A 4,783-nucleotide genomic window follows, 5' to 3' on the forward strand; every position below is an offset into this window, starting at 1 on the left:
TCAACATCATCTACGCCGAGACCCTCGGGCTCCTGCAGATCGATCTATCCTAGGTCCGGGCCGGTGCGGCGCCTTTTCACGGGATCATCCCCGGGAAACGCGTCCAACCCCTCGGACAACTCGATCTGCCCGTCTGCTTCGGGACTCCCTCCAACTTCAGAAGGGAAACCCTCACGTTCGAGGTGGTCGGGTTCCGAGGAACCTACCACGCAGTGCTGGGGAGGCCATGCTACGCCAAGTTCATGGCCGTCCCCAACTACACCTACCTCAAGCTCAAGATGTCGGGCCCCGACGGGGTCATCACCGTCGGCCCCACGTACCGACACACGTACGAATGCGACGTGGAGTGCGTGGAGTACGCCGAGGCCCTCGCCGAATCCGAGGCCCTCATCGCCGACCTGGAGAGCCTCTCCAAGGAGGCGCCAGACGTGAAGCGCCATGCCGACAACTTCGAGCCAGCGGAGACGGTTAAGTCTGTCCCTCTCAACCCCAGCAACGACGCCTCCAAGCAGATCCGGATCGGCTCCGAGCTCGACCCCAAATAGGAAGCAGTGCTCGTCGACTTTCTCTGCGCAAACGCCAAAGTTTTCGCGTGGAGTCCCTCGGACATGCCTGGCATACCGAGGGATGTCGTCGAGCACTCTCTGGATATCCGAGCTGGAGCCCGACCCGTGAAGCAACCTCTGCGCTGATTCGACGAAGAAAAGCGCAGAGCCATAGGCGAGGAGATCCACAAGCTGATGGCCGCAGGGTTCATCAAAGAGGTATTCCATCCCGAATGGCTTGCCAATCCTGTGCTTGTGAGAAAGAAAGGAGGTAAATGGCGGATGTGTGTAGACTACACTGGTCTAAACAAAGCATGTCCAAAAGTTCCCTATCCTCTGCCTCACATCGATCAAAAAGTGGATTGCACTGCTGGATGCGAAACCCTGTCTTTCCTCGATGCCTACTCAGGGTATCACCAAATCAGGATGAAAGAGTCCGACCAGCTCGCGACTTCTTTCATCACACCTTTCGGCATGTACTGCTACGTTACTATGCCGTTTGGTTTGAGGAATGCGGGTGCGACATACCAAAGGTGCATGAACCACGTGTTCGGCCAACACATTGGTCGAACGGTCGAGGCTTACGTCGATGACATCATAGTCAAGACGAGGAAAGCCTCCGACCTCCTTTCCGACCTCGAAACAACATTCCGGTGTCTCAAGGACTTGAAAGGCGTATAGAGGGTCATGGGATGCCTTGCGGCTCTGAGCCGCTTCATCTCGCGCCTCGGCGAAAGAGGCCTATCCCTGTACCGCCTCTTAAGAAAGGCCGAGTGCTTCACTTGGACCCCTGAGGCCGAGGAAGCCCTCGGGAACCTGAAGGCGCTCCTCACAAACGCGCCCAGCTTGGTGCCCCCGCTGCCGAAGAAGCCCTCTTGATCTACGTCGCCGCTACCACTCAGGTGGTCAGCGCCGCGATTGTGGTTGAGAGACGAGAAGAGGGGCATGCATTGCCCGTCCAGAGGCCGGTCTACTTCGTCAGTGAGGTACTGTCCGAGACCAGGATCCGCTACCCACAAATTCAGAAGCTGTTGTACGCGGTGATCCTGACGCAGCGGAAGTTGTGACACTACTTCGAGTCTCATCCGGTGACTGTGGTGTCATCCTTCCCCCTGGGGGAGATCATCCAGTGCCGAGAGGCCTCAGGTACGATTGCAAAGTGGGCGGTGGAAATCATGGGCGAGACAATCTCGTTCGCCCCTCGGAAGGCCATCAAGTCCCAACTCTTGGCGGACTTTGTGGCTGAATGGGTCGACACCTAGCTTCCAGCAGCTCCGATCCAACCAGAACTCTGGACCATGTTTTTCGACGGGTCGCTGATGAAAACAGGGGCAGGCGCGGGCCTGCTCTTCATCTCACCCCTCGGGAAGCACCTCTGCTACGTGTTGCGCCTCCATTTCCCGGCGTCCAACAACGTGGCTGAGTACGAGGCTCTGGTTAACGGGTTGCGCATCGCCATCGAGCTAGGGGTCTGATGCCTCGACGCTTGCGGCGACTCGTAGCTTGTCATCGACCAAGTCATGAAGAACTCCCACTGCCGCGACCCGAAGATGGAAGCCTACTGCGATGAGGTTCGGCGCCTGGAAGACAAGTTCTATGGGCTCGAGCTCAACCACGTCGCCCGACGATACAACGAGACTGTGGACGAGCTGGCTAAGATAACCTCGGGACGAACAACGGTTCTCCCGGACGTCTTCTCCCGAGACCTACATCAACCCTCAGTCAAGACCGACGACACGCCCGAGCCCGAGAAGGCCTCGGCCCAGCCCGAGGCACCCTCGGCCCCCGAGGGTGAGGCACTGCGCGTCGAGGAAGAGCGGAGCGGGGTCACGCCTAATCGAAAATGGCAGACCCCGTACCTGCAATATCTCCACCGAGGAGAGCTGCCCCTCGACCAAGTCGAAGCTCGGCGACTGGCACGGCGCGCCAAGTCATTCGTCTTGCTGGGGGATGGGAAGGAGCTCTACCACCGTAGGCCCTCAGGCATCCTTCAGCGATGCATATCCATCGCCGAAGGCCAGCAGCTCTTACAAGAAATACACTCAGGGGCTTGCGGTCACCACGCAGCGCCCCGAGCCCTTGTTCGAAACGCCTTCCGATAAGGTTTCAACTGGCCGACCGCGGTGGCCGACGCCACTAGAATTGTCCGCACCTGCCAAGGGTGTCAATTCTACGCAAGGCAGACCCACCTGCCCGCTCAGGCTCTGTAGACAATACCCATCACCTGGTCGTTTGTTGTATGGGGTCTGGACCTCGTCGGTCCCTTGCAGAAGGCACTCGGGGGCTACACGCACCTGCTGGTCGCCATCGACAAATTCTCCAAGTGGATCGAGGTCCGACCCCTAAACAGCATCAGGTCCGAACAGGCGGTGGCGTTCTTCACCAACATCATCCATCGCTTTGGGGTCCCGAACTCCATCATCACCGACAACGGCACCTAGTTCACCGGCAGAAAGTTCCTGGACTTCTGCGAGGATCACCACATCCGGGTGGACTGGGCCGCCGTGGCTCACCCCATGACGAATGGGCAAGTAGAGTGTGCCAATGGCATGATTCTGCAAGGACTCAAGCCACGGATCTACAACGACCTCAACAAGTTCGGCAAGCGATGGATGAAGGAGCTCCCCTCGGTGGTCTGGAGCCTGAGGACAACGCCGAGCCGAGCCACGGGCTTCACACCGTTCTTTCTAGTCTATGGGGCCGAGGCCGTCTTGCCCACAGACTTAGAATACGGTTCCCCGAGGGCGAGGGCCTACGACGACCAAAGCAACCAGACCGACCGAGAAGACTCACTGACCAGCTCAAAGAGGCTTGGGACATGGCCTTACTACACTCGGCGCGGTATCAGCAGTCCCTGCGATGCTACCACGCCCGAGGGGTTCGGTCCCGAGACCTCCAGGTGGGCGACTTGGTGCTTCGGCTGCGACAAGACGCCCGAGGGCGGCACAAGCTCACAGCTCCCTAGGAAGGGCCGTTCGTCATCGCCAAGGTTCTGAAGCCCGGGACATACAAGCTGGCCAACAGCCAAGGCGAGGTCTACAGCAACGCTTGGAACATCCGACAGCTACGTCGCTTCTACCCTTAAGATGTTTTCAAGTTGTTCGTACACCTCGTTCACATACAAAGTCTAACCATCAAGGAAGGGTCAGCCTTGCCTCGACAAAGCCCGACCCTCCCTCGGGGGCTAGAAGGGGGGAACCCCCTCTGCGTCAAAATTTTCCTCGGAAAAGATCTTTTCTGCCAGAACGTTTTTCGTGCTTTTTGACTACTTCAAAAGTGGGATCCTGAAAACGACGGAGTACACGTAAGCAGCCAAGGCCGACCGAGCCGAGGGACTCCTACGCCTCCGGGATACGGATACCTCACTCATCACCTTCTGCGATAAGTAACTCACGCTCGGATAAGCGATTCCGTTGACCGAACAAGTCTTAATGCTCGGAAACCTTTCTACCGAAACGATTTTTCGGGCCTTCTCGACTACATCGTTAGCAGAATCCTACGGACGAGTAAGAGTACACGTAAGCGGCAAGGCCGATCGAGCCGAGGGACTCCTACGCCTCCGGGATATGGATACCTCACTCATCACCTTCCGTGAAAAGTAACTCTCGCTCGGACAAACAATTGTGTTACCGACAAATAAGTATTGATACTAGAAACAAAGGGAAAAAGAAACGCAGCTTTACAACACAACGACAGTACGTTTGGGCCTCGGCGGCCGCAGAAAACATACGCACACTACAAGGTAAACTGATCCTGCAGGTTTGGACCTCGACGGAGGGGGAGCAGCAGCACCCTTGGCGTCAACTCCACCTTCGGCGAAGTCCGACCGAGCCTCGAACGGCAACACAGTTGGAGGATCTCCGCTCCGAAGGACGACGTCAGCACCACGCCCAGGCCATCGCCGCCAGGGTCTCCTCCAGGAGTCCGGCTCGAGCAGACGGCTCGGCCGGCCGCCCCGAAGCCTCAGCCAGCTGTCCCCCAAGGACATCAGCCCGGCTCATGGCCTCGGCAACTCGACTCCGGCGCCGGTCCCGCTAGTGGACGGCCCGGCCAGGCTCCGGCCGACGAAGTCTTCTTTTCGAGCCAACTCTGCCTCTGTCCACGCTGATACCACTGCCTCCGGCTTCGGCTCGTCGAAGAGCGGCCGAGGGTTCCCTTAACTAAGCAAGAGAAGCCTCGGGCGGCAAGGCCGACCGAGCCGAGAGACTCCTACGCCTCCGGGATACGGATACCTCACT

Source organism: Zea mays, chromosome 2 (genome assembly GCF_902167145.1).
Source record: "Zea mays cultivar B73 chromosome 2, Zm-B73-REFERENCE-NAM-5.0, whole genome shotgun sequence".
Taxonomy (NCBI): Eukaryota; Viridiplantae; Streptophyta; class Magnoliopsida; order Poales; family Poaceae; genus Zea; species Zea mays.